Source organism: Thamnophis elegans, chromosome 9 (genome assembly GCF_009769535.1).
Source record: "Thamnophis elegans isolate rThaEle1 chromosome 9, rThaEle1.pri, whole genome shotgun sequence".
Classification (NCBI taxonomy): Eukaryota; Metazoa; Chordata; class Lepidosauria; order Squamata; family Colubridae; genus Thamnophis; species Thamnophis elegans.
The window spans coordinates 42,495,605-42,519,023 of record NC_045549.1 but is presented as its reverse complement, the minus strand read 5'-3'; the positions used below and the strand labels follow the sequence as shown (position 1 = coordinate 42,519,023).

Below are 23,419 nucleotides of genomic sequence, written 5' to 3'. Positions count from 1 at the left end.
GTCTGTTTTATTCAGATTTAAGGGCAAGAGACTAGCCAATTATAATGCTGAATTTTCAGTTAGTTCGGTAACAAAGCTATGCTTCAAAATGTAGAGAAAAACATATCAAACATCAGACCACACTCAAAATGTAATTTAAATGTAGAGAAAATGATAAAATTCTAACAAATTGGCAGAATAGATAGTGCCTTGCTTGATGTAACCTCTTCAATATGTTGTAATCAAACTGCTATAATTCAGCTTTCTTTTTTATTTCAAAAATAAAGGTAGAAGGAAAAGCACAATTTCCCTTTCTTTTTATTCCATTCAATCATGTCCAACTCTCAGAGATTGCCTGGACTTCACTGCTCCCTTCTTGGCAAGGTTTTTCTGAAATGGAAATAATTGCCTCTTTCTGAAAGAAAGTGACTGAACCAAGGTCACTCAACTGGCTTTGTGCCTAAAGTGAGACTAGAACTTACAATCTCCTGGTTTATAGTCCGGGTGCCTTGACTAAAATTTCCACTTTTATATACCAAATCTAGGTAACACCTAAACAAAATTATATTTAAATAAAGTCAGTGATCAAAGGTCATGATACTTAGAAATGCAAATCAACCAGTGGTGGGTTTCAATTTTTTTAGAACCTATTCTGTAGGTGTGGCCTGTTTTGTGGGAGTGGCTCGGCAGTCAAGTGACCAGGTGGGATTGGCTTTGTGGGCATGGCCAAGTTGGAAAATGTGGTGAAACTCACTTAAAAACGCTCTTGTTTAGCAACCAAAATTTTGGGCTCAATTGTAATCATAAGTTTCCTTCCTTCCTTCCTTCCTTCCTTCCTTCCTTCCTTCCTTCCTTCCTTCCTTCCTTTTCTTCTTGTGTCTCTCTCTCCCACTTATTTTCTTTCTTTCTCTTCCTTCCTTCTTTCCTTCTTGTGTCTCTTCCCCACTTATTTTCTTTCTTTCTCTTCCTTCCTTCTTTCTTATCTCTCTCTCCCACTTGTTCTCTCTCTCTCTCTCTCTCTCTCTCTCTCTCTCTCTCTCTCTCTCTCGCACACGCACACACACGCCAGCACTCCACACACTCCCACCAATATTTATAGAAAGACGGCAGCTCCGATCACACTTTGCTCGCACAAGCACAAAGCCGAAGGCACCAGCCTGAAGATGGCAAGTGGGACCTCATCGAAACGTCGCCAAGATACTCTCAATCTTATACTCTTATACGCGAAAAGACCCGAATACGCCAAGACCTGCATACCTGTACCGTGAAAATCTGCGAATATATATATATACACACACACAACACACACACACATTTTATATATATATATTCAATCTAAATATATATTTGGTTATACCAAGTAGACAAATATATATATATATATATATATATATATATATATATGTATGTATGTATGTATGTATGTATGTATGTATATGTATATATATATATGTATATATATGTATATATACACACATACATACATACATACATACATACATGTTCTGTTCCCCCCTCCTTCACTTGTTAACAGACGACAGGCAAATAAAAGGAAAGGGAATTCTCTTTATCAGTTCTCAGTTTCAAAATGGCTGCGAGCCAAACTAAACTAATTAAAGTCTCTGCCAGAAGATAACGGACTCAAACATAAATCTTTCTTACGGTAAATACAAGAAGAATCCAAACGGAAGCAAAACCCTTCTTCCCAAAGTCTCTGCGAATCAGGGTTACAGAAGTCAAACCACTTTTCGAAGTGCACAGCAAAGAAACCACACTCCAGGATCAAGGAACGTTGACTTCTGCGAGCAGGGCGTGGCACCACCAGTCCTTTTATCCCTAAGGGAAGCCTCTAACGAGGCACATCTGGTTGCAATCACCTCCTCGGAGTCCTCCATTGTGCCTTATGTCGGTCAGCTCATCTCCTACGTGCATCCTGAAAATACTCACAGAAGGGTTCTTGCTCAGCCTCTCTTGTCTCCTCCCCACTTCTCCAAGGCTCAGTCTCTCTTATGTCCTCCCCACTGCCCCAAAGCTCAGCCATTACCTCGGGACCAACTAGTCTCTCTGAGCCCTGCTCAGAGGCAGACCCCTGTCCAGAACCCTCCTCCTCTTCCAAATATGACTCAAAAGTCCCCTCGCTGTCAGAGTCTGATAACAGCTCCCAAGGCTCTAGCTGAGTCACCATACATACATACATACATACATACATACATACGGCTTAAAGTGTGATCGGAGCTGCCGTTTTTCTATAAATCTTGGTAGGGGTGTGTGGAGTGCTGGCTTTGCTTCAGTAAGTGGAATGATTGGTTGTGTGGTTGTATCATGATTGGTAGATTGGTGCTGGCTGTGTGTCTATTGTTGTTTCATGTTGTAACAGCCTGAGTAGTGGGTGGGGCTCATTTGTTGACTAGGGCTGGTTTCCAGATGTCTGGTAGGCGGGAGGTATCGTCACATTTATTCATGTTGTGGGGATGTTTCTCTATTTCGATCGCTCCCATAATTATTCTCTTGTTGAAGTGTTCTGTTTTGGAGATTAACTTGGTTCTTTCAAAATTAATTTCATGTCCTGTAGCTTTAAAGTTCTGGAAAAGGGAGGAAGTTTTTTCTTTTTTTCTTACTAGGTTCTTATGTTCTGCGATGCATGCATTTATTCTCCTGTTCGTTTGTCCGATGTATGTATTAATCTCCAACGGATTCCAAAGAAAAACAATTACCAACCTAATCCAAAGGGAGACTACCCCCAAAAATCAAGACACAGAACAGGACCACAGCAACGCCCTCCTTCCTTACATCAAAGGCACCACAGATAAAATCAGCAAAATTCTCCACAAACACAATATCAAGACAGCCTTCAACACTGACCAAAAAATAGCCAACCTCTTAAGAATCCCCAAAGACAAAATCCAGCTAGAAAACCAAGGAGTCAACGAAATAGCAATAGCAATAGCAGTAGACTTATATACCGCTTCATAGGCCTTTCAGGCCTCTCTAAGCGGTTTACAGAGAGTCAGCATATTGCCCCCAACAATCTGGGTCCTCATTTTACCCACCTCGGAAGGATGGAAGGCTGAGTCAACCCTGAGCCGGTGAGATTTGAACCGCTGACCTGCTGATCTAGCAGTAGCCTGCAGTGCTGCATTTAACCACTGCGCCACCTTGGCTCTTACCATGCAAAATTTGCCCTGCCACATACATAGGACAAACGAACAGGAGAATAAATGCTGATATATATATATATGTTTTTTTATTTGTGCTGATAAATAAATAAAGGACAAATTAAAAAAAACACAAATATAACAAAGGCAACAGTAAAAATATTGGGTTTCTGTCGTGATGGACTCTTGTGACGAGCCGAAGGACAGATGATGGAAGCAGTTAGCTTCCTCCCATAATTGGGGCTTACCAGGGGTTGTAAAAATCTTATATATATATATATATATATATATATATATATATATATATATATATATATGTGTGTGTGTGTGTGTGTGTGTGTGTGTGTGTGTGTGTGTGTGTGTGTGTGTGTAATCAGCCCATTCCTGTTGTATATAGTTAGTAAATAGCACTGAACATAACTAGAATATATAATGTAGTAAACATACCCAGTATACTTTTAGCAATTAAAAGGATAGACTAAAGTTTATAACTTTCCCACATAGTACATATAAATTATTAAGTGACACCAATCTTATGTTTCCAGTCCTATAAACTACAAATTGTTAACGTAACAGGAAAAAATAATTGTGTATATATACCAGGAACTTTAAAATAAATTCTAAACTCAGTGACACACAAAATTAATATGCATGCAGATAAATGTGGTAAATTATACTCCATCAAACAGCAGAAAGAAAGGTACTAAAACTTTTCTTGAACATTATCATATCACTAAGTGTGTGGGGAATTTGTAGATAGGTGCCTAGCCAGCATGCCTTGTAATCTGAGTCTGTAATAAAGTTTCAGCCACAGCAAGAATAAGATATTATGCCCAGTTGCATCCCTCTATGTTCTCTGTCCCACTTAGTCATAAACAGCCCCATTCACTTTAAAGTTGGTTGCAAACTCCACTCACCCTGCGCGTGCCCTGGTCCCACCCAAGGAGGCGAGCTGTGAGGCGGGGAAAAGGGGGGAGTCTGTGGCTCCATGTCTCTCAATCTTTTTTCCTGCCTCGATTCTGCAGGCAAGAGGTGCTGCTGCTGAGTTGGTGCAGTGGCAGCAGCAGCGGGGGAGTCAGGGCACTGCCTGCGAGCAGTGCAAACCACAGCTAGCCCAGGAGCAGTAGCCGCCGCCACCAGCCACCCTGCAATTGTTTGTTACCACTCAGGCCGGAGGCCGGGCGGGCACGCAGAGGGGACATGCTGACAGCGATGGCAGCCGATCAGGGGGAACACTTTGGTGGGCGCTGAGGGAAGGAAGGAATGAAGGAGGCTACAGGCTCATTTGCCTTGGCTACACTATCTCCTTTCGTTCTGTGCTGCCCGAACGAGTGAAGTAGGGAGACAGAGAATGGAAGGAGATGGCGTAGCCAAGGCAAATGAGCTTGCAGCCTCCTTCCTTCACACATTTGGGCTATGGGCAAGGGCTTTCTCTCACACCTTCTTTCTTTCTCCAAAGGCATGCGAGAAAGCCCCCCCCCCCCAATTGCCAGAACGTGTGAAGGAAGGAGGCTGCAGGCTCATTGGTTTCGGCTATGCTGTCTCCTTTTGTTCTCGGTCTGCCTCATTCACTCGTTCGAGAATCAGAGAACGAAAGGAGATAGCGTAGCTGAGGGAAATGAGCCTACAGCTTCCTTCTTTCACACGTTCAGGCAATGGGAAGGGAACTTTCTCGCACGCCTTCAGAGAAAGAAAGGCATATGAGAAAGCCCTTCTCACTGCCTCTCAGAGGCGGGGTGATTGGTGAGCCAGCCAATCAATGAGCGGCGGGTGGGGCAAGCTTGGTGCCGACGGGTGGGGGGAGCGAGCGAGCAGCGACAGAATGGGCGGGGCAAGCGAGTGAGCAGCGACCGGATGGGCGGGGTAAGCGAGTGAGAGAGGCAGGCAGGAGGGAGTGTTCTGATACTGTCCCACTGGACAAAGGGGTTCTAAAAGGTACAGTAAATTTGACGAACCCCTTTGGCGTACCAATGCAAACCTGGTGCAATCCACCTCTGAAATAAATTATCTAGTCATTGATATTACAAGCAGTTTCCCCTGCAATTTGTAATACATAGTTTATGTTTTAGTGCAGCTTTTTCCAAAGCCAGACTGTGTCCCCAGCAGATGTCAAGAATTTGACATTCTCAGTCAGCACTAACATTCTGGTTAATTGCAGGAGCTGTTCACATATGAACACATTCTAAAGTACTAAACCAAAATCAATACTAAAGTTAAAAAATAAAGGTCAAGATTGTATTTACACCATTTCCCCCCCCCAAAAAAAACCCAGGAATTTATTTTATTAGTTCCCCTCCTGATTTAATATAATCAGAAGTTGTGCAATAGCAAGGCAAAATTAGATTTGCATCCACATTCTAAGGAGACAGTTTGGAAGTATGCATATAAAATCAAATGTTCTTTGTCATAATAGACCATAATTCTTTATGATACATAAAAGAACAGAAAATGTAATGAAACTAAAACATTAAAAAAGATAAATATGATATGTAGCTACCTGTTGTTTATTCTCAACATAATCAATGAGAACTCAATTGTATAGAGAAATCATGAGTTTATCTTTTTTTAACTTTTCAACAGTCACTGTCTTGCTAATAAATTCACTACTACAATAAAATCTATAAAAAGTGTTATTGTAAAATATCATAAAATCTCTGCTATAATGATGCATATTGCTGGATTATTCTTGGCAACAAATTTATAGTTATTTTTATATATGATATTAATGAGGAATACTTGATTTACTGAGAAATTCTGGGAAATAAAGTGGCAGAAGAGATCCTTAAAGTGATGTTTGAAAAAGCTGGGAGCAAATCTCATCAGACGCATGAGGGTTCTCATAAAAACCCAAGATTAAGTTCTATTTTAAGGTGGCAGTAGAGGGAATCTTTACATTAGAGGTTATTAAACAAGCACAGGGATTCCAGAGGCCCAAAAATGAACCTATAATTAATAACTAGTCAAACCATTTATTAAGTAATCTTTGAAATTAAAGTAGAAAAACAATCAAATAAGCAGGAATATAGTACAAATATCTAAAACCAACATTCAAACACACAAATAATTTACAGTAATAATTTGAGAGAGAGGCAAAGATTTCAGAAAGAAGCATATTTATTTTAATAGAAAAAAGCAGGAGCTTCAGGGAGTTACATATTTAATTCAGAGTTTGGAGAGCAACAAACTGAATTCAAGATGAAAATGGCCTGGAGTCCAGAATAACACACTTGAGTGCAAAATGAGATTAAAATATGGATGCAAGAAAATGGCATGGGAAATGATTGGTGGATTATTTGCCATCAGCTCTTACCAACTACAAAAAGGTAATCCTCGATTTACAACCAAAGCTGGGACCAGAATTTCTATTGCTAAGCAAGTTATATCACATGACCAAGATACTTAGTGACAGCAATCCCGACAGTTATCAACAATGGAGAATCTTGGATTGTTAAGTGAATATGCATCCCACTTCAATAGCCTATGTCCTCTGTCTATGCTTTTTGGCCCCTGCCATTCTGCAGTCCATTGCTCCAGCTGAAACTCAACATCTTTTTGCTCCTGCTACTCACTAGGCATGCTCAGCCTTGCCCTTCACCCCAAGAATTCCTTTTGCCCTGCACTGAACTGGGCTTCCTAAACTGCCATGGATCTGGCTCTGCTTCTTGCTTGCTTCTGCTTTTTGCAGTGCCCTGGGTTGGGTCTGGATATCTTGGCACTACATGAGCCAAGGGAGGCATGGAGCAGGGGTGAGAACAACTTATCTTTGCTACCAGTTTGCAAATGTCACCTTCCACGCATGCACCGAGCATCAAAAATGGGACATGACAACATCCAGGTGGGTGGGCGGAGGCTCCTCCCAATGCTATCCGGCATGGAGCCAAAGTAAATAGACAGGAGGGAGATACGCAGGTGAGAGGAGTGGGAGGCAGTCCCTTACCTGAGACTAAGGACTGGGAAGGATTAAGCTGAGAATGGCTTGGATTGGAGTGGGTACTCGCTTAACGACTCAAGATTGCCATTTAATGATGGCAATAGCAAGTGTCAGGATTGCTGTTAAGCATTGCTGTCATTTGATGTCTTGCTTTACAACCACATCACTTAGTAATGAAAATTCTGTTCCCAACTTTGGTCCCAAGTTGAAGGTTATCTTTATATAGTTGGTAGGAGCTGATGGCACGTACTGTAATTCATCAATCATTTCCCATGCCATTTTCTTATGTCCATGCTTTTATCTCATTCTGCACTCAGTATGCTACTCTTCAGACTCCAGGCTATTTTCCCCTTGAATTCAGTTTGTTGGTCTCCAAGGTCTGAATTAAATGTTACTCCTTGAAGCTCCTGCTTTTGTCTCATTAAAATAAACATGCTACTCTCTGAAATATTTGCCTCTCTCTCAAATTATTTATTATTTGTTTGTTATTCAAGTGTTTATTGGTTTTAGATATTTGTACTATATACCCAATAAACTGTCAGCCACTTTATTTGATTGATTTTTTACTTTAATTCCAAAGATTACTTAATAAATTGTTTGATTTATTAAGTTATTAATTATGGATTAATTTTGGTACTCCTGGAACACATATGCTTGTTTAAAACCTCTAATGTAAAGACACCCCTTCATCATCACAATGTAGACTTTAATCTTGGACTTTGATGAGAACCATCCTGTGTCTGATGAGTTGTCTCCCAGATTTTCCAAGGCTCTCTTCTGCCACTTTATTTCCCAGAGCTTCCCAGGAAATCAAGTATTCCTGATTATCATGGAACATAGAAATAATTATAAATTCATTACACAGAATATAAGATGCTGAAGGGAATAGAAAATCTTTGCGCCAACTATGATTCCGTAAAATAAATTTGCTTCACGCAAATACTTAAGTAGCACTTCCAGGTGAGTTTACATATAGTATAACAATGAAGACTGCAGTATTTGCTTTTATAATGGCTAATGAATAATTAAAGCGCCATGAGGTAAAGTAAAAAGCATCACTAACTTTGAAAATTTTAGTGAATAAAGCATTATATAATTAATAGTTTAATTAATAGATACTAGAAAAAAATAGTTCCAATTTTATTAACATAAGGCAACACCATGGAATCAGAATTTTATTATTATTATTATTATTATTATTATTATTATTATTATTTTTCTAATATCAACTGAGACATTGGGTCATATGTTATTATTAAAATACAATATTTCCTGTTGCTAACACTATTCCCAACCATGATATTTCAATGTTTATTCTTAGCAATATTTTCTAGAGACAATTTGACTTCACTTTCGTGTCTAGCTCTAGTTCTGTTATAAGCACATAAACTATTGCTAAGAATATATCTTCTTGGTCAGATATTTTTATTTTAGTTTAAGCTGTATTTTTTCAAGATTTTTGTCTTTTTGTTGACTTAATAATGCCTCTCCATTTTTGCTTGCACACCATATTGCCAATTAAATTTTGTTGTGGCTCACGTGGCATCCTTTAGGTTGTTTGAAGAAGGAAGATATTCAGTCACTGATTGATACCTTTTTGTCAATAGCTACACTATTTTATGATTTTTTATCAACAGAAGATGTGCTTTGAATCAATTCCAGTCCATTTTGGTCTGCTAATTCCTGGAATGTCAATAGATATTACAATAGATTTCCTTTCTTATATACTGTCAGATTAGCAACCTTACCGTTCTTATGTGTCTGGGCCTCATGCTAAAAGACTCGACTTTCCCCACTTATGAAGGGGTTTATAAAGATTTTAGATATTATTATTACTACTGACCAGTAAAAGTCACTATGGGAACATCTGCATCCTTATTGCGATGCATTAGCATAGGTAGTCCTTATATTCAGTCCTCTTTAGGGATTATCCAAACCAAATCCTGGTAGAGGTTTTTAACATACAGACACTACTTTTTCCTGATAAGCCTTAATAAGGATGAAAGTGGTTGTGTAATTCCACCTGCTAGTCAATAGCAATTATAGCATCAGGATGTCAGTGTTCAGTTTTGGTATTCCAGTTCTTATCCAATCAAGTTTACTTTGATCTTGATCCACCTATTTCATGTATAAAAATGTTTTTTTATATTACTATTTCATAGTTTTGCTGTACAATGCCAAGTCACTCTCTCATGAGATGACTTGGCATTGTCAGACATTTGATGCTGGCTGGCTGGCTGGCTGGCTGGCTGATTAAATAAATAAATACATCTTTCTTGTGTGCAACATTAAGTTTTCCTTTTGCTCCTGGACACACCCAGAGTTAAACTTCTTTTCAACTTTAAGCCTGCTACCAAAAGAGCAGTACTACTCATCCTTGCCCTTTTTTCTACACTTTTCCAATAACTCACTGGATGCCTACCAATTTAGAGGGTTTATTATACAAACATTGGTATTATCTTACTTTTGAATGTTCATTGGTTTTTTGGCAGCATTCTGGGACAGGTTGTCACTTTCTTCTCCAGTTTTGCTACCTTATCTATGACCAGTGGTGGATTCCGACCAGTTTGGCCAAATTGGTAGTGGTTTGGCAGCCTGTGTCAATGGAACCAGCATCGACCCAGGCCTGCCATACCCCCAAACCGGTTCTCCAGGCGGCGTCATATGCACTGCCATCTTGTTTTTCAGTTCTGCGCATGCATATAACAATTTTAATTGTACTGCACATCTGCGCGAAGCACGCAAAGTACACACGAATGAACTGGCAGTAGTGCTTGCCAGAACCCACCCCTGACTATGACTGCCATCATGCGTGTCCCTTTTAGGACTGTATAGTCCCAAAATTATAGTTTATTGTGTTTTACAAATGTTTAGTACTGCAAGGTAACAATCCATGAAGGCAATTGTAAGAGGAGAAATGTGTTATCTACTGTATGTTAGCAAAAAGCCAAGGAGTCTAGTAATACCTTTTCCAACTAACAAAATGTATTAAAATACATTTTTGTGAGCTGCAGCATACTTTATCACTTGGATCTGATGGATTGAGTTGCAGCATAAGAAAGCTTATTCTGGATAAATAGATGATGGATGGATGGATGGATGGATTGATTGATAAAAGCAATCAGAAATATTCCTGTTCTTGAGTCAAGGAATCCAAATAGCATAAGCAATCTTAGTAGATATTTTACATCTACTAAATGAATATTCACCTTATTCTTTGACGAAGAACTAGTACTTAACATTTTTCAGATAAAGGATATAAAGCTAAATAGGTGGGACATAACAGGAAGAAGAGAAAGGTGTAATGGACTGTTTAATATACATTCAGTTCTGCATAATCTCAGATATAGCAGCTCTGTCTTGTGATGTTATTTTTTAGTTCATCGTTACAGGTAACCCTCAGGCTATGGATTATTCATGAAGTGAATGTTCAAACTTATGACAGTGTAGAACAAGGAGGAACTTACAACCAGTCCTTGGAGTTCTGGCTATCATAGCATCCCCTCAGTCACATTTTACAATTTTTCCTGGAAAGTCAATGGGGAAGCCAGCAAAAAGTAAGATGTCATGATCACATGAGGTTTCCACTGAAACTTAGAGCTAGAATTGCTGTCACAGCAACATGGTTATGTGACGAAGGGACATGCAGTCAGGGGAGACAGTAGAGGCAGAGACTCACCACTATCATCATGAAAAGAAAAAAAATGTAAAAGGAAAAAGGCAAGAGCTGAGGTCAGGCTGAGCTAGTTGCTGCCAGTCTCACCATGAATGACTCTGCTTAGTGCTTAACTGTTTAAAAAAGCCTCTAAAAAAGCGCCCTCTACAGGAGGCGGCAGAGAATGACATGCCTCATCTAGTCTGACTTTTTATTATCACTCGAGCAGAGTTAAGTAAGGGTTAAAAGCCAAAAAATTCCTGACGTAGATGAGGCACGTCGTTCTCCTGCCTCCTCCTGTAGAGGGTACTTTTTAGAGGCTTTTTTAAACAGTTAAGCAGAGTCATCCAAGGTGACTCTGGCAGCAACTAGCCCAGCCTGACCTCAGCTCTTGCCTTTTTCCTTTTACATTTTTTTTTCTTTTCATGATGGCAGGCAAGAGCAGAGTTGAAATCCTCTCTGAAACAGCTGGAAAAGGTACGTGTGGGTTGGAGGGAGGGGGAGGAATTCAAACTTCATCCTCCTGATGCAACTTTGTGTGTGTGTGTGTGTTTGAGAGAGGGGGGAGGGAGGGCGATAGGGAGGAAGGAGGGGAAGGGAGAAGAAAAAAAGAAGGAAACTTATTTAGCAAAGGAGAAAAACAAATGCTGTCGCTTTAAATCGGAACTGAGCATGCCTGGCTGTGGAATTCTGGGAGTTGAAGTCCACAAGTCTAAAACAATTGCTGCCTGACCAGCCATAAACCTCACGGCACGTCACTGATGTGACCTCACACTTTACAATCATATTGCTTAGCAATAAGAATTTCAATCTCAATTGCCATTGTACCAGAGTACTACCTGCAGGTAGTGTCTAAATCTAATCAAGTAGCATTCAGTAGTTTAGCTTTGTAATTATTTTAGCCTTTTTTAGTTAATACAAATGAGTGTGATTTTATTTAAGTTTTGCTACAGGACTCTTGCGGCCTTGTTTGAAATCAATTTCCTCTTCCTCTATTAAACACACACACACACACACACAATCTAGGGAAGCAGTCATGTGTGTAAATATCCCTTTAGAACAGCTCATATTTTCCTATGTAAATACAAAATGGATTTTTTATAACTCTATTTAGTGACATGAAAACTTACTAATAGCGAACTACATTAGTTTTCAGTACAAAGACTTCATTGATGCAGTTTGCCTACATTTGAAATGCTTATTCTTATTCATCATTTAACATTTATGCAGTAATTTCTAAAATCAACAACATTTTCTAAGCTCACTATTAGCCCTTAAGGAGTCATAAAATGCAATAGCTCAGAGATGTGGAACTAGTGGGCTAAATATTCACATATGCAAACAAGATAGGAGTATAATTCAATGTATAACCATTATATCCCCAATTGCACCATGTAAAAAATAAGACATTGATTATCATACAATAATAAAAGAGAAACTCTCTGGAGCAGTGTATTTCAAGGAAAATGGCAGTTAGTCTTACCTGAACTGCATGTTTAGAAGAAGGTGTGGGAGGAGTAACATATGGGTATTAACCCAGCCCTTTTGCCCTGGAGACTGAGGTAAATCTTGAGGCCACACCTCCGATCCTCCTTCTGACCTCACAGATTAACCGATGGTTCATAGCAGAGCACCTGGAAGGAACAAAGAAATAGCGCAAACACACATCCTTCCTGCCTGGCCCTGCCTGACCACTGAGCTAACACAGGCCCCTGGCGCAGGGCACCCTGAAAAAAGGGGGGGAAGTGACTCCTCCCACGCATTCTTCTAAACATGCAGTTCAGGTAAGACCAACTGCCAGTTTCCGAAGTGAGGTGTGGGAGGAGTAACATATGGGACATACCAAAGCTAGATGTCCTTGGGAGGGATCAATGGGCCTGAGCCCCTCGAGAGTCTAGGACTCCCTGCAGAACCCTCCTGCCAAAGGCTACTTCCGCGGAGGCGTAAGCATCTAGCCAGTAATGCCTGATGAAAGGTGAGGGAGAAGACCAGGCGGCAGCCCTGCAAATCTCCTCTATGGGTGCCTGGGTGGCCCAGGCTGCTGAGGTGGCCGCACTTCTGGTGGAGTGCGCTGTGATGCCCTCTGGGACCTGAAGTCCCCGTGCCTTGAAGGCCTATGAGATGACCGCTCTGATCCACCTGCTAATGGTGGCCAGGGAAACCTTGGCTCCCCGGGTGGACGGCTGATATGATACGAAGAGGGCTTCTGAACACCTAAAGGGTGCCGTGCGCTTCAGATAGATGTGCAAGGCTCTTTTGACGTCCAACCTGTGCCAAGATCTTTCCCTATCCCTGGAGGGCTGCGGACAGAAGTCCGGCAGAACTATCTCTAAAGCCCTGTGAAAGGGAGAATTGACCTTGGGCATGAACGCAGTCTGAGGATGACCTGGTTCTCCAGAAAGGTGCAGAGGTCCGCTCTGCTGGAAGAGCGTTGATCTCAGATACTCTCAGACACTCTCCTGGCTGAGGTGATGGCAACCAGGAAGATGACCTTAAGGGTCAGGAATTGTAGGGAAACTTCCCTCAGGGGTTCGAATGGTGCCTCCGTCAATGCCTGGAGGACTGTGGGTAGGTCCAAAGTGGGGAATCGATAGACTACTGTGGGTTTCAGATTTGCCGCTCCTTTAAGGAAGCGCCTTAGGACCGGATGTTGGGACAAGGGCGGTGCATCCACACCCCAGGACCGTGAAAAGAGCAGAGACCTGTCTCCTAAGGGTGCTGGGGGCCAGACCTTTCTCCAGACCTTCCTGTAGGAAGTCTAGAACCTGGGGCACAGAAGCCGAAGCTGAGATGATCTCCCTAGCTTGGCACCAGTCCGCAAAACCAACCCAGGAGGCGTTGTAGATATGAGTGGTGGGCTGCCTCCTGGACGCGACGGTCTTAATGACCTTCATGGAAAATTGTGCCCCTCTCAGCTGTTCCCACTCAATTGCCAGACGGTCAGATGGAACCACTCCGGATCCAGATGCTCCAGAGACCCCTGGTGCAGCGACACCTCCCCCGGGGGAATCCTCCAGTGGGGAGCTGAGGACAGCTCCACCAGGTCTGCTAACCAAGGACAGTGTGGCCAGAAGGGAGCCACTAAAATCATCTCTGCCCCCTCTGACACGAACTTCCTCGGAACCCCGGGAATGAGGGGAAGGGGAGGTAAGGCGTAGAGAAGACCTGGTGGCCATCTGCATCAAAGGGCGTCCATGTCCATGGCTCCCCTGGACGGGAATCTCAATACAAATCTCAGCAGCTGGGCGTTCCATGGGGTTGCGAAGAGATCCACTGCCGGGTGCCCGAACCTCTCGCAGATCTGCAGGAAGATGCTGGGATGGAGCTGCCACTCTCCATTGTCGATCGTCTCCCTGATGGACTGGAGATGCCTCTCTGCCCAATTCCCCAATCGGAGAGCCTCGTCGCGGAGGGCCTTGGAGTGGGTGCCCCCTTGCCTGTTCACGTGGGCTTTGGCTGCCACGTGGTGACCGGTCACCATGGTCTTGAAGTGACGTAGGGCCAGTTGGATGGCCCTTAGCTCCAACCAGTTTATGTTGTTGCGCAAATCTGTTGGAGTCCAGTGGCCCTGGGCTATCTGAGCCTCCAGTTCTGCTCCCCAGCTGAACAGGCTCGTGTCTGTTGTGAGTACCTTCCTTGCTGGTTCCTTGAAGAGGGATCCCTTATCTAACGCTGGAGTCAGCCACCAACGGAGAGAGAGTAGCACTTGGGGTGACACTCGAACTTTGAAGTTGGCGTCGCTCATCCCGGCTCTCTGGTATGGCAGCAGGAACCACTGAAGCTCCCTGGCGTGTAGGCGGGCCCAAGGCACGATCTCTACGCAAGAAATGAATTTCCCAAGGAGCCTGGAAAGGAAAACTACAGGAACAGAGCGTAACTTGCAAATTTCATGGATGAGCTGCACAATGCTGTCCCTTCGCTCCTGGGAAAGGAAAACCTCCCCAGACACTGAATCTATGATGGAACCTAGGTGCTGGAGACTGGTAGAAGGGATCAGCACCTAGGTTCTCTAGGTTGATAGAGAATCCCAGGGACCTGAGGGTGTCGATGGTGAGCCCCAGGTCCTGCCTGGCAGTGTCTGGGGACCTGGCTAGGATGAGGATGTCATCCAGGTAAGAAAAAAGACGGACTGAAAGGGAAGGCAGGTGGGCCGCGGACAGCACCTTGGTAAAGGTCCTGGAGGCTGAAGCCAGCCCAAAGTGCAGAACTCTATATTGAAAATGATTGCCCTTGTGCGAAAATCTGAGGAACCTACAATGTTCCGGGGCGATTCTGATGTGAAGGTAGGCCTCCGTGAGATCGATGGAGGCCAAGAAATCGCCCTGTCGGATGCCTTCTAATATGGATTTCAGGGAGGCCATCTTGAACCTATGGTAGACCACCCTGGAATTGAGCAGTTTAAGATCCAGGATGGCTCTCCATCCCCCTGAACTCTTGGGAACCAGGAACAGGTTCGAGTAGAATCCAGAGCCCTTCTCTCCCTCTGGGACCCTCTCAATGGCCCTGATATCTAACAGGTGTTTGATGGCCTTGGCCTTAAGGGCCCGTTTGGTGGGATATTTGGAGGAGGCTAAGGTACAGAATTTATTAGGGGGTTGCGAGCAGAACTCCAGCTGTAACCCGAGCTTAGCAGTCTGGAGGACCCACTCGTCCAAAGTGACGCGCTCCCAGGCATCCACAAAAAGTGAGAGGTGACCACCGATGGGGTGATCTGTGAACAGATCACCTGAACCTGCGGAAAGGGCGGCCGCCCCTTCCTCGAAAGGGCCGCTTGCTCTGCTGCTGGCCCCTGAACCTATCCCTAGGAAACTGCCTATCCACCTGTCGATTGACCTGGGGGTCTGGTACCTCTGGTTCTGAACATCCGATTCAGGCAGGTGGTAAGATGTTCTCCTGGGGTACGGAGAATGCCGGTGATCTGACCGTCTGGTCGTAACAAGGAAGATCTTCCGCTTATTCTTGTCCTCCACCAGTATAGGATCCAGTGAAGCACCGAAAAGTTTGTCCCCGGCGTAGTCTGCTCCTGCCAGGTGCCACTTAGGCCTGGACTCCACTTGCCAGTGGCGCAACCACTGCAGGCGCCTGGACACTACAGAGGATGATAAGGCTCGAGACGCATACTTTTTTTTTGAGAAAAGTTTTTATTGTTTTAATTAAACAGAAAGAAAAAAAATCATATTTCGTTACATCTTGTTGAAAGCGTATCGATTGGTTACTAATATATTCCATGCATTTCTTCCACAGTCCTTATATATACTTCATTTAAATCATGTTGTTCATTTTATATCAAGAAAGAAAAGTTATACATTTTACTATGCTAAATGCCAGGTCTGTGATTCATAAAGCTCCCCTCGTCCGGGACTTAATATTAGACGAGAGGGCAGACCTGGCATGTATTACTGAAACCTGGCTGGGCCACGAGGGAGGAGTCCCCCTCTCAGAAATGTGCCCAGAAGGGTTTCAGGTGCTCCACCAACCGCGACACCAAGGAAAGGGGTGGGGGAGTGGCTGCCATCATCCGAGAGTCATTAGTCCCTCATGGGATCCCTGCTCCGGAGACTGTCGGGTGTGAGTCCCTTCTGGTGAAGTTGGACCTAGGGGGTCAAGTGGGCTTGTTTCTACCTCCCAGCTGCGTTACAACAGCCCTGCCTGCGCTCCTTGAGTCAGTAACCGGACTGGCGGTTGAGTTCCCCAGGCTGATAGTACTGGGGGATTTCAACCTGCCATCTCTTGGCGAATGCTCGGATGGAGCGCAGGAGTTCATGGCTTCCATGACAACCATGGACTTGACCCAGGTAATTCAGGGTCCGACTCATACAGCGGGTCACTCACTCGACCTCGTGTTTCTCTCGGGACAGTGGGGAAGTGATCTGGAATTGAAGGGCATTGAGATCTCGCCCTTGTCATGGTCAGATCACTTCCTACTGAGGCTTGATTTTCGGAAACTACTCCCCCACTGCAGGGAGGGGGAACCGATTAGGTGGTTCCGCCCCAGGCACCTGATGGACCCTTTGGGATATCAGACGGCGCTTGGATACCTGACTCCCTTGCCCACAATCCAGCAGAGTCCTTGTTCGCCGCTTGGAATAGAGCGGCGGCTGAGGCTCTGGACCGGATTGCGCCTTTGCGGCCTCTCCACAGCAGTGGATCCAGGAGGGCCCCTTGGTTTACCAAGGAACTCCGGGAGATGAAGCACCAAAAGAGACGCCTAGAGCGACGTTGGAGGGCTAGTAACTCCGAATCTGACCGAACACAACTAAGAGCCTTTATTAGGACTTATTTAGTGGTGATACGGGCTGCAAAATGTGCTCATTTTTCCGCTCTTATTGCGTCCGCAGAATCTCACCCGGCTGCCCTGTTTAGGATAACCCGCTCCCTCCTGAAAGGGAGGGGTACGGGAGAGCCCTTACCGGGAAGAGCTGAGGAATTTGTTCAGTTTCTCTCGGACAAAGTCGCTCGGATTCGGACGGACCTGGACTCCACTTGGACAGGACCAGTAGAGATGCCGGGGGAAGGTCTTGATCAGATTTCTTGGAGCGAGTTCCAGCTTGTCGCTCCTGAGGAAGTGGACAAGGCCATGGGAGCGGTGAGTGCCTCCACCTGTTTACTGGATCCGTGTCCCTCCTGGCTGGTCTCGACCAGCAGGGAGGTAACACGAGGCTGGCTCCAGAGGATTATGAACACCTTTCTTCAGGAAGGATCTTTCCCGCACCCTTTGAAGGATGCGGTGGTAAGACCACTCCTTAAGAAGCCTTCCCTGGACCCAGCTATCCTTAACAACTACCGTCCAGTCTCCAACCTCCCTTTTGTAGGGAAGGTTGTAGAGAAGATGGTGGACTTTCAACTCCGACGGACCTTGGATGAAGCAGACTATCTAGATCCCTTTCAGTCGGGTTTCAGGCCTGGTTACTGCACCGAAACTGCTTTGGTCGCGCTGACCAATGATCTCTGGCGGGCCGGGGATAGAGGACATTCCTCTATCCTGGGGCTGCTTGACCTCTCAGCGGCCTTCGATACCATCGACCATGGTATCCTTCTGCGACGGTTACGGGAGGTGGGAATGGGAGGCACCGTTTTACAGTGGTTCTCCTCCTACCTCTCAGACAGGTCACAGTCAATGTTGGTTGGAGGACAGAGGTCGACCCCTAGGCCCCTCAAATATGGGGTGCCGCAGGGCTCGGTCCTGTCCCCCCTCCTATTTAATATCTACATGAAGCCACTGGGTGAGATCATACGCCGGCATGGGATTAAATATCATCAATATGCGGACGATACCCAACTGTATCTGTCTGCCCCGTGCCAACTCAGCGAAGCGGTGGAAGTGATGTTCCAGTGCCTGGAGGCTGTCAGGGTCTGGATGGGAGCGAACAAGCTTGCACTCAATCCAGACAAGATCGAGTGGCTATTGATGTTGCCTCCCAAGGATAGTCCAGACATTCCATCCCTTAGCCTGGGGGGTGAAATCCTACACCCCTCAGAGAGGGTCCGCAACTTGAGTGTCCTCCTGGATTCGCAGCTGACGTTAGAACACCACCTGTCGGCTGTGACCAGGGGGGCTTTTGCCCAGGTTCTCCTGGTGCACCAGTTGCGGCCCTACCTGGACCTTCGAATGGTCACTCATGCCCTCGTCACCTCAAGGCTCGATTTCTGTAATGCGCTCTACATGGGGCTGCCCCTGAAAAGTGTTCGGAGACTACAGTTGGTCCAGAATGCAGCCGCGCAAGCGATATCAGGTGTACCTAGATACACCCATGTTACACCTATCCTCCGCGAGCTGCACTGGCTTCCTATTGGTCTCCAAACGCGCTTCAAGGTGCTAGTCATTACTTTTAAAGCCCTACATGGCTTAGGACCTGGATATCTGAGAGACCGCCTCCTGCCACATACCTCCCAACGGCCGATAAGATCTCACAGGTTGGGCCTTCTCCGGGTGCCGTCAACCGGACAATGCCGGCTGGCTGGCCCTTGGGGGAGGGCCTTCTCTGTAGCTGCTCCGGCCCTGTGGAACAATTTACCCATAGAGATCCGGACCCTTCCCACTCTCTCGGCCTTCCGAAAAGCCACTAAAACCTGGCTATTCCGGCAGGCCTGGGGCTGTTGACTTCACGAACAAGGTCCAGCCCCACCTAGATGGAATATATGGTGTGTTGTTTTTAAAATTGTTTCTCTTTTTTATTTTTAACTTTTTAACTTTTATCTGTTTCTGTAAGCCGCCCAGAATCCTACGGGATTGGGCGGCATATAAATTTATTAAATTACTAATTACTAATTACTATCCCTGTACCTTAATTCTGATTTGGCTACCATTGTTCAAATATGTTTTTATCTAGAATCATCTACATTAGAAGACACAACCATCCACTGGCGTTCATTTGCAATTTCAATATATCTCCAATACCATTACACCTTAATGACATATTCCAAAATTCATTCGGTTAAGTAGGATATCTGAGCATTCCCCCACCAACACACCTGTATGTATCATTAAGTATTGTCCATTAACATTTCATTGTTATTATTGTAGTTAACTAAAGGTTATTTACTAATTATCTCACCTCTCCTCTCCAGGCCCACACAATATTATAACTTTATAACCATCTTTAAACAATGATTTATTAGCAAAATTTATAGGACTTTTCCCTCAAACCCACATTAGTTAATTATGGGCTAAGAAAAAAAACATTAAACATCTAAGACAATCTAAGAAATATTAACATTTCTACTTGACAATCACCCAGAATGTATGTTAGTATTTCTATGGTCTGGTTATTTATCCTGACTAGGGTTATTATTTCTCTATTAGTATCATAGTAAATTTATGTTAATGGATAAACATTCAGTGGTAATTTAAAACATTCTAAAAGATACTATCATCTCTACTTAATAATCAGTCAAATATTAACTAGCTTTTTTCCATCAATTGGGATTATTAACCTGTATCTTTCCAGTAACAAAATAGCCTTTCATCTCTCGCCAGTTGTTGTGCCAATTCTTTTTTTTCTTTCAAATACATTTTATTTATTTCATTTTCATTTTCATTTTATACAATCACTTATATACTGTGCGTAACAAAAAAACAAAGAGAAAAAAAAACAAACAAAAAAAAAAAACCCCAACATAACACTTCAATCCCCCATACACCCTCTCTTCTCCCCCTCCAACTTTCATTTCACCCCTCCAGCATTCCCCTCTTCTACTTCCCTTCCCCCTCAGACATCTCCCCCTCCCTCCATCTCACCCTCCTTACATTCCCTCTCACTCCCTCTTTACTTCTCCCTCCTCTTTCACTCTTCTCCTCGCTTTGGTGTATCCATCAGTTTTTTTTTTTTTAAAAAAAGAATAAAAGAGAAAAAGAAAAAAAAAGGAAAACGAGCCGCAGTATACAAGTGAATTCTTATTGTTCTAAGAATTGAAACTGTAATTCCACCCTCCCCCCTCCCCCCTATAATCCCCCCTCCCTAACCCCCTTACGGCTTCGCAGGTCCCATACCCGGCATAATTCTTTAACAAGCATTTGAGTATAATAAGGCCAGCTAACTTTAAAATTAAAAAAAGAAAAGAAAAGAAAAACCAAAAAAAAAAAAGAGAATAATAAAAAATACACACACACCTAAAAAGAAAGGGGAAACAGAGAAGGGTCAATAAACCCACTACGTTAACACAGCTTCCCATTATCTGTAAATCTTAAACAATGTAGCTCATTCCAAATTTCGATTATTTTACTACTTGCAGGGTTTCAAACTATATTAGAGCCAGGTAAGTTGATCAATTAGGATTCCCCAACTAAAAGTCTCATTGCTTTGTCTATCTATTCAAACCTTTAATTTCTCTCTTTTTTATCCGAATATCCAAACCTTTCTATAAAACCATTAAACTCAAGTACTTCTTTCATTTTCCATTTCCAACACCTCCCTTTCTATCCTTACCCACCTCCACATGTAAATTTTTTACCTTCCACCCTGCCTTTATCCATGTCCATATATATATTTTATCCGCGTCCATTGCTCCTCCCATATTTACTCCACTTTCCTGAAGACTCTCCGACCAATCTTTCTTGACCTTATATTGAAATAGCAACTCAAACAAATATCAGCTTGCATTCTAGCCCCAAGTAGTCTAATTAAGCTTTCGCTACCCTTCCCTCTCCCACGCACCTCCCAACTCCGTTCGTCCCAGACCACAACTCAAAAAGATCGCAATCTCCGCTCTCCTCGCCTAAGAAAATAATTCATGCGCAATTTGAGTTAGAATTCAGACAAATCTTATATACAATATGTGTCCACAATCAGCAACGCTTCTTTCAGTCTCCATGTCTCATCATCAATATACCACTTTTCCATTTTATCCCAGACGGAAATCATAAAGCTTTAAGAACATCGCTTAGTCTTTATTCTTTAGTCTTCTGCCCTTCCGGAAGAGGAAAGCAACACCCTCCGCCTTGTAGCCACGTGTCTCGCTGTTTGTCTTCTCCTTCTCCTTGTCTCTCTCCAGGTCCGGATGAATCAGGAAGTCCCGCCTTCAGGGTCTCGTAGTAAAATTCTCGGGCTTCACAGACAGAGTTAATGCGGTATTTTTGGTTGCCAAATGTAACTGTAATACCAGCTGGGACTTCCCATTTGTATGGAATCTGAGAATTTCTGAGTTCTTCGGTTAAGAAAGCGTACTCTTTCCTTGTTCTTAATAATTGAAATGGTATCTCTTTAAAAACAATCAAGTCCTGTCCGTCAATTCTCAACCTCTTGCTGTAAAGCCTCTGTATTATCTCATTTCTGGATTCCCTTGTGGTAAAGTATATTATTATGTCCCTCGGAAGCTGTCGCTGTTTTGCTACCCAGGAATTCTGGCGGTAAATTCTTTGAATCTGCCAATCAAAGTTAAATCCCGGACTTCCCACCAAGCGGCTGAAAGCCTCAAAGAAGATCTGTTTCAAATTCTCCTGTTGGTTTTCACGCAGTCCTCTAACCCTTATTGCAAAGGCAGTCTTATTATAATTTATCATGACAAGTTGTTTTTGAGCATTTTCCATTTCCTGTTGTAACGTTTGAATTTTGGATATCAAATTAAGGTTAGTTTCTTCCAAAAGTTCCAATTTGTCCTCCGCTTCAGCAATATAATCTGTCATGACTGTCATTACTCCGATCATATCCTTCTTTGCCTGAGCAATTTTAGCATCAAATTGATCATATAAATCCGATATCAGTTGATTAATTTCCTGTCTGAAGTCATTAAGCGTTTTGAGAAGAAATTCTTGTGTTAACAAATCTCCCGTGGAGGGTGTGGGAGGCAAGGGTAGCGGCTTCATAGCAGTTTTTAGAGATATGTTATTAAGGAAGCGCTTCTGTTTAGATTTGGGAGCCATTCCAAAGTAGAAATAAAAGACAAGCAATCAAGCGAGCCAAAAATCAAAGTCTCTGCTCCCCTCAGTTAATCTTTTAGCAATTAGTACAGAGAAGCCTTCAGGAGGGTAGGGCTGGCTAAGTACGTCACATCAAACACAAAAACTACGAGATCGCCATCTTGTGACGCAGCTAAAAAAGGAAGGGAGCCTTTTGCGAAATTGAAGCTGGTATTTTAGATAGTAATAAAAGAAATTCCTCAGGAATGGTCCCCGCCCGGATTGACTTTTAAATAGCTTAGCTTTGTCCTGGAGGGGGGGCAATCTGCCTAGGCTGCAAAAAAGGCAGCGCGGAAAACTGGCCGGAGTAAAGGCTCAGCTAATGTTGAACCTCTTCTCCATTCACAGCAAAAAAAAAAAGCTATGAATTACAAAGAGATCCTAACGACTGACCTTCTCCCTGCCCCTTTCTGCCAGAAAGGGGAGATATCTATAGATCTTATAAGATATACGAACCAGAGTCCTGGCAGGAGCTTCGTTGAGCTCCCGACGGCGGCAGGCTCCACCCCCCGAAGCCTGTTGTTGTGCCAATTCTGTGTCCAGAACCTTCCCAGGGTTTAAAACTTCTCTCCGCACATTGAAGCTTAAACAATCTCTCATGTAGTTTTGTTGCCCTTGAGTTGTTATTAATGTAAGCTTAACTTTAGTTGTCAGGTTTGTTTCTGAATAGATTTGTCTTATTACCTCCATTTTTTTTGCTCTTTCTTTTTCTCCTACATCTTGAAGATTGGGGTGGAACACCAAATTATCGAAGTCACTTTTCCAGCTTCTCTTCTTTCCACTTTCACTCACATTTACTCCATTTATAAGTTCATCTAAGTTCTTATCTTTGTTTTCTGTATTTCCATTCACTTCCTTAATTTCTGGGGTTATAACCCCATCATCTTTTTCTGTGATATCCCATAGCCTGTCCCATCTCTTGTGGAATCTCTCAAATCCTTCTGAGATGTTTTGAAGTCCAGCCAAAATGTTTTGCATTAACAAGTTTTCTTTATCTGAGTATTGCTCCAATTTTTTAGAATAAGGAATAATATAGGGAAAGAGCAAAAAAAGGAGGGTTTAGGTACAATCTGCCACCCTAGCCTATCACAAATTTTGAAGAATATATCTATTTTTATTTTAGACGAATGTTCTTTTATGGTTTTCAAAGAAAGAGGGGTCTTTCCTTTTCCAATTCTTGTCAAAGTATTTTCCATACACCACTATTTGTAACCTTGAGTCTTTATCAGGTTTTAAAGAGACGTTCCAAGTCCTTTTGTTGCAGTCAGTATAGTCAGATAAGAGTGAACAAAGAAAATAGTTAC

The 23,419-nt window shown here is 43.3% G+C and overlaps 1 protein-coding gene across 1 annotated transcript in view; it reads right to left on the bottom strand.

The window, feature by feature from the left end:
- QRFPR (pyroglutamylated RFamide peptide receptor) overlaps window positions 1-23,419 on the bottom strand; it is a 55,935-nt gene that overhangs the window by 12,270 nt on the left and 20,246 nt on the right. The gene's annotated exons all lie outside the window — the stretch shown is intronic.